The following is an 11192-nucleotide window of genomic DNA, read 5'->3' as shown; positions in this document are numbered from 1 at the left end:
AAGACTATTTCTTCATGAAAAAGATAGATTATAATTTACTTAGTCCAATGCTTCTGATTTCGTCACGTTTCGATATCGTATAAAGAAGTTACGATATCCATAGTTGAAATATAACTTTGTGGCAGTCGGAGGCAGTTTCGGCATTAAAGATGAATCTTCTAGAAGAAAGTTTCTCCATGTAATGATACGAAAAAAAATCCAATCTTTCCAATGCTTCTAATTTCGTTACATTTTGATTTCGTATGAGAAAGTTGCGACATTGGGAAGGTTTAGGGGCATTATGATCATTTTCATGGCTGAGTCGGATGATCGGGTCTTCTGGAAAGTTGTAGAGCATAGAGTCGTGGTTTCAATGCTTTCTTTTTTTTTTTTTGGCTCAAGAGTTCTTATGAGTAAATTATGAAGGTTTCTGCGAGATTAGTCTGAAAAATCCAATCCAAAATACTCAAATAGCTCTCTGCCAGTGCAGGGTTTTTTGGAACGTCTTTTGAAATTTTATGGGGCTGATTTCAATTTGTAAAGGCTAAAGGGGCTGATTTGTGTTTTAAAATGATGAGTTGATTCGGTGTAGCGCGCGTGCATAGAGTTTCATATGGCAATCCAAATCCTTGAGATCTCATGAGATCAGATCTGTAAGAATCTAATCCGATGATTGGTATTAGTTTCCCTTTTTGGAAAGCAAGGAGATAAGGCTCCTTAAAAGGTGTTGCCACAACCAATGACATTTAGACAACCAAAAGGTGGTTGACATGCCTACATCAGCATGATTTCAGCAGGTCCAATCAATGCTTAAAAGATTCTCATCCTATGGTGCTGATTTATTGACCGTTTGACAAATCTAATGGCTGATATTAAAAGACTCACGTGTTCCTAGATCTATGGCCAGATTTGCACTGTTGTTGTGCGCACCGCTAGCGTACGCCAGGCTCAAGCTCCGAAGGTTCCATTTTAAGGCTTCTGATTAGCCCAACTTTAAAGTGCCATAACTTTCTAACCTTAAGTCCAAATGACTCTATCTAAGTTGTAGCTTCTTCATGTTTTCAAGCTCTACACATTGGTAGCAAGAAAAAAGGGGTTTAAAGGGTGTAAAGTTTCAATTTTTGAGAGAGAATCTCCCCCTCCATTAATGGCCATTGAGTGATTTTTAAAGCTTCAAGTGAGTGATGTGTGCTCCATTAAATGCTGGTTTTATGTGTTAGTAAGCTCTATTGATGGAGTATTAACTCCAAGCTAAGAGAAAAAGAAAAGAGAAGAGAAGAGAGCTTGAGGGTGTTGTGTTAGTGCTTTAAAGACAAAGAAGATAAGGAGAAGAGATAAGAACAAGGGAAAGCTTCTCAGTGGAGGTTCTAGTGGTTAGTGAAAGTTCCCAGTCATCCCCAGCAATTGGTTGTGAGATTTTCTAACCTTGGATTTATATTGTATGCATGTATGGTGATATGTATGTATGATAGGGTTAGTTGTTGATAAATTGTATAATGTTAGGCTAGTTGTGAATGAACTGTAAGCATGCTAAGCTAGTTGTGGATATATATGCTAGTAATGGCTTGATAATAAAACATTGATATAAGCCCTAATTTATTGTATTCTAATATTGAATGCTTAGTGGATGCTAAACACTGGAAGTGGGTGCTCCCATGTAATGGGTGCTACACATCGTACCTATACTACGAGTGCCATCTCAGCTTCGGCTTGAAAAAATTAGGTATGGGTGCAGTCAAAAGTAGTGTATTGAGTAGATACGAAGCCTTTATAGGCACTACTCCAGGGACATAGGCAAATTTTCGAACCTCGTAAAAACTCAGTGTTGCGGGTGTGCCCATTGTTTGCATTATATATATTGAAGTGCGTAGAATATGGAATGAGTGTGTACACTTGAAAGTGCCTAAGAGAGTCGGAGTTTCCATACGACTGTATGCGAACAGGGACAGGTACAAGAACATGTGTATCAAGTTTTGCTTGGTCAAATATCGGACAGATTTTTGGGGATTGGAATTGGAATCATTGATTCACCCCCCTCTCAGTGATTGTCGGGTTACAACATCAATTATTTATGATTAAATTTCATATCCTAGCATATTATATGGTAATTAAAACACAATATGCATTCTATTTTATGATTTAATATATGTATATATTACCACTTTTAGTGTCGTATTGTTTAAATTTAAACGTTTAAAACGCGAACTGTCAGTTTTCATCTTTTTGTTGTTTTCATCATATTTGATCATATTTTTTATCGTCTCATTCACATTTTGATCCTTTTAAAACATGCCTACACCGAACACCTCTCTCTCTCTCCTTTTTTTTTTTTTTTTTTTTAACAAATTAGGGTCCGGATCAATCAATTTTACCCTCACTTTTCATTAAAAAAAATGTTATCTTTACGGTTTTACCACTACTAAGATATTGATACCCGATCTAGATCAGCCAGTTATCAGTACTAGTCTCAAACTCTTAGTTGATATTGATACAATACGTCCGGTACGGAAGATCTAATACCACAATACTTAGAACCATGCTTAAGTGAGTTTTTTTTTTTTTTTTTTTTTTTTCGGTAGAAGACTTAAGAGAGTTAAAAATATGTAAATTAAGGGCTGACGATCACTATCTAGTTGCGTGGCCTCCAGCCAATGCCTAGGCTATTAGGGGGAATGTGCATAGGTATCCACCCAGGGGCAAGGACATCATTACACAACTACCTATGAGAGGGCATAGGAAAGTGTGACCAAGTAGCGATCTTTTCCCCTAATTCGTCCACTGATTCATGTTTATCTTCTTCTTTCACAGTCCTCACTAAGGATGTGAATTTGAAACTAAAGCAGTTTATCGAAATCGAATTCAGCCGTTTACACTAAAACTGCAAAATCGTTAGTAAATGGTTCGGTTTTGGTTTCAAGTTTAAGACCGGTTAGCTAAACGGGTCAGTTTGATCTAACCGTTTAACCCGTCGATTTCAAACCAAATTGACACCGTGAAAACCAAACCATTTACACCGTCAAAACAACCTGATTAATCCGTATAGCGATTTAATAGAATAAGGGGTTAACTGATGTGTTTTCAGTGCCTCATGCTCTTTAACTTTAGAACACTAATGATAAGTTGTGTTTATTAGTAGCTTTGTTTGTATTTCATTTTCTCTATTAATATTTTCTTTTGCTTAGTTATTTGGTTGTTTTAACAAGACAAGACGGGTTTAATTTAGGCAAGGATTAAGAACCATAGAGGTTGTCCAATAGTCTATTTAATAATTTACTCCTATTAAGTAGTCATGTAGTTAAATCCTTGCTTGTTCAAAGCCTCATATATTTTGATACAAGATTGAAGTGTTTATCAACAAAAGAAAATTTCAGTAAGCATGCAAATAAACTAGCAAACCGATAGTTAACCGTTTAGAAATCGTATGGATTAAACCGTGATCAAAACCATTTAAAACTGAAAAACCAAAACCGTTTACTAAACAATTCCGATTTCAGAATATGCAACTGTTTAGTGCATGGTTCGTTTTTTGTTTCAGCTAAATAAATATGAACTGAACAGAACCATACCATATACACCAAAACCGAACCAATTAACACTCTTAATACCCACCCTTCCCTTCTCTCTTTAATCTATTCTGATTTCTAGATGATCACTTGCAAATTTGACTTCCAGCAGAATAAGAAAAGAATTCACTATTGGTGGGATCATTAATCTCATACTACAAACCCCACAATCTCCAACATGGTTTCAAGTATCAGTATTGCATTAGTTGTATCATGTTGGTATTGACTATCTGGCCGATCTGAATCAACTATCAATATTGGAACATGGATAAAATTGTAAAAAAAAATAAAAAAAAATCATGAAAAATAAGAATAAATATGGTTTGATCTGGATCATTATCGTCTCAATATCTGATATCCAATACCCGATACCCAAGAATTAAATCCTTGATCACCACCCACCTCATCAGACTTGTTAAGACATAAAAGACTCCTTCAATAGCTAACGCGCTAAAGTCTCTAGACTTGTAGGGCAATATAAAGAAAAAGACCATACAGTAGGAGAGTAGGGTAGAGAAAAAGAGATATGGGCGGGATCTGTGATACAGCTGAGAAAGATCAATCAACCGGCCAGAAGGGATCACAATTTAATGGCTGCTTCTGCAACTTCTGCAAGATCGAGTTAATTGGCCTATCTTTCATGGTCCCATTACGTACGTGTTCTCCAACAACACATCTCTATTTCCTCCTCATTACTGCTTTCAACTAACTAGTTCATTTCAAATCCTGATCTCTCTGCATCAATTCATGGTACAATGGCGGTGCATTTCTTCTCGGTCTGCAGGTCAGCAAACAGGCAACATGTATATGCATCGTTTCTTTAACCTTGAATCTGATTCAAAGCGTTCAGTCATAATTCGGCACACGATGGTTTCACATCATTGGCTTTTTAATTAAGCACACTAACCAATTGTGTGAATTAATGATTCCTCTTATATTAGATTGAATTAGTATCGCAACATTAGGTGTGTGTTTTATGCTCCAAAACCAAAAGAGAAATTTTAACGGAAAAAAATAAATAAATAAAAGGAATAAGAAACGGATTCTTTGTAGTTGACTTTTGTTGCTACGCCCCAAACGTGTTTTTATCACTTGCACTATTTATTTTCAGATTTTTTTTTTTTATAAACTATTATTGATTTGAGACTTCGGAATTTCGGATTCATAATTCTGATTCCTTAGCTTATTTCTATTTATGCAGCTATTCCCTATGATTTCTGCCCCTTTTCTTGTAAATAAAAATAAAAGTAAGAAAAAAAAACTGAAAATAGTTATGAGCCTATGATGTTATTCTATTTGACAAAGCTCATAAATGTACGTTCCCTATATTTTGGATGGTCAAAACACCTATTGTTGCACGATACCCTATGGACACCATTGAAACCTTAGTCCAATTGTTTTCGCCTATCTTGTGCAAACTTTCAAATGATCATGGATATATTAGGTTAATTGAAGAGGGTATAACGGCCAATTTGATTCTTTTTAACATTTTTCCCATTTTCACGATATAGAAGCTAGGAAAGTAGACGAGTTCGTTGATGCAATTCTATCGATTGTGTTTGCAAAGAATTCCTATGTGAGAATTGCTTTGCTTGAATGGTTCGCTCTAATATGGGAAAAAGATCATACTTGGTCTTGTGCCTCTAAGGCCAGACATAGGGTGTGGTGAAGAGAACAACTTGCCCCTGGTTGGATGCATGTGGGCCTCCTCTGGTTGGTCTCTGCATTGGCGCAATGGACCAGCAACCAAGTAGCAATTCCCAACCTCTCTAACATATATATGGTTGCATAAATATTTCTAAGAAATAGGATCGCCAAGCCTATTTTCCATTTTGTTGAAAGGTAGAGGAGTAAATCTGTCTGATAGTTTTGATTCAGGCTGATCCAAATTAAGATTGGTTAAGACCGATAACATCATCTATCCCAAGTTTTAAAACATTGAAAGCAAGGGTAAATCTGTCAGATTCTGAGTTTTAAAACCTTGATTGCCACTCTTAATTACGTGTTCGAGGCACCAAGAATCTAGACCAGGCTGTAGGCATTGACTTTCATACCTGGTCGCATGGCCTTCTAATCAGTGCCTATGCCAGTGGATGAGTATGCATAGGTATCCACCTAGCTGTAGGGTCATAATTTCATGATGCCATGTGAGAAGGTGTAAGGAAATGCAACCGGGTAGCAATCTTTTCCCCTAATTCTTCCACCTATTCATGATAATCTTCGTCTGCTTCTTATTCCACTCCTCCCTCTCTCTAATCTATTATGGATGATCATTTACTGCTGGTAAACTTAACTTCCAGCCAAACAGTAGAAGAATTCACTCTTAATGGGCGGCGGCCATTAATCTTATTCTACAGACCCCACAATCTCCACCCACCTTCAAGGCCTGAATCCATCCTTGTTTGCTGGGAATAGAGCACCATAGTTGGTTTTTTTTTTTTTTTTTTTTTTGTAGTAGGAGCACCATTATTCGCATATTTATTTCTGAGCGCCAAAGTTGTTTAGACGCAAAAAACTACTTTAATGGCGTAACGCCCTAATTAAAGATCATCTGAACAAGGACAGAGAGAACAAGGGATAGAACGAAGGCTGCAACCCCTCTCCCAGGATAGTTACGGTGTCAAATATGGAATTGGAATTGAAAATCGAAATCAAGTCAAAATTATTTGAAACGAACTAAGGTTATATTTGGTTTAAAAAAATAATAATAATAAAACTATAAAAGACATAATAAGTTAAAAAAAATGATTATATAATTGTTTTTATGTTTTCATTTTTTTCTTCAAATTCAATTTTTTTTTCTTCTCTTTGTTACCAAACATAGTCTAAGCCCAACAAATTCGTTTCAAATTTTGTTCTAAAATTTTGATCTTAAATTTGGTCTGATTCGTTTTGGATTCACCTGCAAAACCATTGGTTAAAGTGGAAACCAATCCAAATACCTTTTAAAATAAAACCATACCTTATTTAACACCATTGACTCATTGACACGATTTTTACTCTTTACTTATTAATTTATTATACCCAACAAAATAAAGGTCACATCGATGCATGGGAATAGGAGAGTTGAAAGCTTGTATCCGATGGCTTGGATAACATAGGCATGGACCCACGATCCCCGCCCACCCCAAGGAGGAATCGGATTCAAGGGTTCAAAGTACCTTGGGCTGCATGTCTAAGGGCTCCCAGCCTTTAGATCTGTCCCACGCACAGTACCATGTCATGCTATAGAGGACCCCAATCCCCTCAAGGCCTGGAATCCATGTGTTGAAACCAAATAAGAACCACGTAATGGAACCAAACCGAACAAGTTCAAATTGAGTATTCGATTTCAAAAAGGAATCGATTCTCAATTAGGTTTCAGATCACGTACATCATCAAATACTAGAATGAAACCAAATTCGATCCAAATAATTGAAATCAAACTGATTAACACCCTTATACTCGGTAGCAGCCAAGGAAATAAAATTTCAAGAGTAGGTTGGAAAATTCCACCCTAACTGAGAGGTTATTTTCCTTCTTTTCCCTTGAGATACTATTTCCCTAAGGATAGCAGAAACTTTCACAAAATTTCCCAAAGGATATGAGATTCAGATCCTCTCCAGCAAACCCTTGCGCCAGAGGGGATATAAATAGAGGAATATGGGTGAGTTCCCTCCAACCTTTCTCCAACCTTTCTCATATGCACGTAGTTCAATATTGGAATGTATGCAACTCTATGTGATTGGCATACAGATCCATGTATACATATAAAAGATCGAAAAATCGTTGGAGAAGATCCCAATCCGATATTGGATACAGTTGAGAGAGATCAATCAGTGGCTGGAAGGGATCACAAATTAATGGTTGCTTCTACGAGACCGAGTTAATTGGTCCCAGTACGTGTTCCCAGACAACACATATATCTTCTCATTACTACCTCCAACCAACTAGTACCTCCATTACAAAATCCTGATCTCTCTATTAATTCATGGCGTAATGGCGGTTTCCATTTGTTTTTACAAAATTCGTTACCAAAATTAAATGTATATTTCTGCGATACGAACAACTTGGAGGACCCGGGTCATAAAAGTGATTCTACGGTTGGGAGGACCTAGCACACGTTTTGAGGTCACTCTAGCTGTGAGATTACTCTATGGTCCATGCGCTCTATGAAAAGGAATCCTATCCAAGTCAGATATGCTGTACAAATCTATACATCTTTAAGGTACGTTTTTTATGCCCAAAATTAAAACTAGAATTCTCTGTAGTATACTTTTCTTGGCTATTCCATATAATTTTTGCCCCTTGTTGTTAATAAATAAATAGAAATCTGAAAAATATTTATGATATTATTCTATTTGCAAGCATAAATTGTTGTGGAGAAACATTTCTTTTATTACACATAATGATGATGGAAAAGTACAACTACTGGTCATAAAAGTTTGCCCCTTAATTACGGATGGTCGTATATAAATATGTTTGTTGTTGCACAATATTCTGAATCATGTTTGAGGAATCAGATTGGATTGGTCATGATTAGTAGGATTGGATTGGATTGGATTGGAATCGACTTTGATTGATTTTGATTCTTGGCTGATATTGTTTCCATAGATCGGTAATGATCCAAAGGTAAAATAGTCCAAAAATAATTTTTTAATTAAAAACAAGGTTATTTTTGTCGAATTCTATTCAATCCAGATTGGTATCAGCATTGACCAACCCCTGATACCGAGTTATCAAACCTTGCTATGGACATCATTGAAACCTCAATCCTTTGTTTTTTTTTCTTTAGTGGAATAAAAAAAAAAAAAAAATTGAGCACATTCACATGAGTTCTAATGTCATGAATCTTTGTTATTTCCTACTTAACAAGAGGTAAGCAATTTGCTTACAAAAACACAAGTTCATCAGGGGGTTTGAGATAAAAATTGATGGACAAAATAGATTTATAGACATAAAAAAAATAATGGGATCAAACTCCAAGGCCACAAATTTGAGCAGTTATGCAAGATAAGATTATGCACGTCTACAAAATCTCCTCAAACTTCAGCCACGTCCCACTATTCCCCTGTGGCTTTCTTCAAGCCATAGAGTAAGCTTCTCGTATTTACTTCATTGTTTTTTCTTATGATCATATAATCCGCACAAAGTAAGTAAAATTGCCCTTAATAAGAATACCACTAGTCCATCCTAAAATATTTTGTTTGGGGGTTAAAAACACCTTCATAAATTAAAATAGGAAATCAATAAAGGGGAGGGGCAAGGATTAAAGTATCGGTATCGGTCGTCGTATCGGTCGGTCAAAATTAAGATACGTATTAGAGGGTATCGTATCGTATCGGAGATACGCTAAGATACACACATAAATGGATAGAGAACACATTTTTATACACTTTTGCATAAAAAAACAGTTAAAAAAAGCTATATATAACATGTAGAATGCATAAATACTTAAGTAGATGGTATCGTATTGATAGACAAATATATTGAGTTGAAAATGTTCAAAATGATGAGGGTATCGTATTGATAGACAAATATATTTTTTTGAGAAAAATCAAAATTTTCCATGGAAGTTGTAGAACACTTGTTTTTACATAACATATAAAAAATCTAAACATTTTTAATCATTGAGTATGAGTAGATTTAAGAAATTTGAAAAAAATTGAAACCCTCATTTTTCTCTTAAAAAAGTTTGTAAATCCTTATAAATCCAATGATTTCATGTAATAATGATGCACAAAATGTGATTCTAAGTATGATGAACCTTAGATTTGTAAAAAAACTTGAAAATCTAAGGTTAAAGTTGAAAAAAGTGAGTAAAGATTCAAGATCTTACTATTTAAATTTTTCAACTTTCAAGTTCAAGGTTCTTCTTGGACTATGTTTTTCTCCTTCTTTGAACCATTCACTTCCACAATGTTTCTTTCAATCTACCATTTGAGTCTCCAAAAAGGTGTGTCAATCAAAGGTGAAGAAATAAGAAAAATATAGAAAACTGTTGGTGAGAGTTTGAAGTGTTTGTTTCAAACAACAAAAGGCACATTCACACTTAAGTAGCCGTATCGGCACGATACGGCTCGATACTATACGATACAGTCGATACGTACCGATACGGTACCGATACTCACGGGAATTTTCATATTTTCAAAAGTTCGTATTGCAGAGTATCAGTACCGTATCGGTACGGCACGATACGATACGACCGATACGTCAATACGCAAAAGAGGACCCAAAATTCCATGTAGCATATCGGTATGTATCGTGCCGATGCCTACCGATACGGCACGATACTCACCGATACTTAAAACCATGGGTGTCCTCCATTTTTGCTTCCCGTCACTGGAGGGCAAGATTGGCTAATTCCCTAGTGGATGGCATTGCTAGACAAGGTGTGAGGACTGAGGAGGCCTAGAATAGTTGAGGGGTTGATGTTCATCTTTGATGCTTGTTTGGCCTTTAAGTTTTATTGCTCTCACTAATTTCTTGGTTTAAGGTCTAGGGGTTTCTGGCCTCTCTCTGTTGTTGTACTCTTATTTTTTCTTTTAGTAAAATCTGTTATTTATGTTGGGTGGGTAGGGGAGGGGGGGGTGGGAAGCACAAAATACTGCCAAAATTGGCCAGGCCAAATTTTACATAAGTTTTGCTACATTACAAAGCCAAATTCACAACAACGTTAAAGAAGTTGAGCAATGGAAATTTCACATCTGAACATTGTGTGTGCTCTCAACTACAAGATGTTGAAAAGTCCAACCTCCAACAGGTAACTAATTACTAATCTGTAGTGCTCACTGCTCATAGATTCAAAAGAAATTTGTAAGAATTTAAGAATTTGAAAAACCAGAACCTAAGAAGAAGAAAGGAAAAGAGAGACGAGAGAACAGAGTTGGAACAAGATATGCGATAAATAAGTTAAGTCTACCTCATTTATAATATTGCTGATTACAATCATAGAAGGAAAAGGAAACTAACTTTGACTTAGCTAACAACTATCCTAAACATGATAGGAAACTGCACCTAGTTACAAACTAATAAGGAAACAATAAAGGAAAGTAAACCTAGACTCAACTTAGTCCATGATGGCGACACTCCCCCCCTATTGTGACCATGGTTTTAAGTATCAATGCGTATCATGCCGTATAGGCCGATACGTATCCATATCAGTAGGCATCGGCACGATACATACCGATACGCTACATGGAATTTTGGGCCCTCTTTTGCGTATAGATGTATCGGTCGTATCGTATCGTGCCGTACCGATACGTACGATACTCTGCGATACGAACTTTTGAAAATATGAAAATTCCCGTGAGTATCGGTACCGTATCGACTGTATCGTATAGTATCGAGCCATATCGTGCCGATACGGCTACTTAAGTGTGAATGTGCCTTTTGTTGTTTGAAACAAACACTTCAAACTCTCACCAACAGTTTTCTATATTTCTCTTCTTTCTTCCCCTTTGATTCACACAACTTTTTGGAGACTCATATGGTAGATTGAAAGAAACATTGTGGAAGTGAATGGTTCAAAGAAGGAGAAAAACATAGTCCAAGAAGAACCTTGAACTTGAAAGTTGAAAATTTTGAATAGCAAGTTCTTGAATCTTTACTCACTTTTTTCAACTTTAACCTTAGATTTTCAAGCTTTTTTACAAATCTAAGGTTCATCAT

Source organism: Macadamia integrifolia, chromosome 12, assembly GCF_013358625.1.
Source record: "Macadamia integrifolia cultivar HAES 741 chromosome 12, SCU_Mint_v3, whole genome shotgun sequence".
Taxonomy (NCBI): domain Eukaryota; kingdom Viridiplantae; phylum Streptophyta; class Magnoliopsida; order Proteales; family Proteaceae; genus Macadamia; species Macadamia integrifolia.
The sequence above is the reverse complement of the archived record's forward strand: the minus strand, read 5'-3'. Positions refer to the sequence as shown.